The sequence below is a fragment of the Etheostoma spectabile genome, chromosome 9, assembly GCF_008692095.1.
Source record: "Etheostoma spectabile isolate EspeVRDwgs_2016 chromosome 9, UIUC_Espe_1.0, whole genome shotgun sequence".
Taxonomy (NCBI): domain Eukaryota; kingdom Metazoa; phylum Chordata; class Actinopteri; order Perciformes; family Percidae; genus Etheostoma; species Etheostoma spectabile.
The window spans coordinates 1167522-1167815 of record NC_045741.1 but is presented as its reverse complement, the minus strand read 5'-3'; positions in this window follow the sequence as shown (position 1 = coordinate 1167815).

Below are 294 nucleotides of genomic sequence, written 5' to 3'. Positions count from 1 at the left end.
CCACCACCCCATCAGTCCCATGTAATTCCATACTTTCTTCTGTATTTCTGCATAAATGTTAGCAAGTGACTGAGGGACAGTCACTTTACTGCAAAGTGAATTCTTTAGTTTTTTCATAATCTCGAGCCCATTTGTTATGTCCCTGAAGATGAGATCAATAGCTTGCTGTGCGAATTCGTGGCATTTTCTGGCGGAAATGTCCTTGAACTTTGTAATTGCAGCAACAATATTGTTAACCTGAGGTATTATATAATCCTGAAGCAGAGAGTCAACTCCTTGTTTTGTTGGAATCAA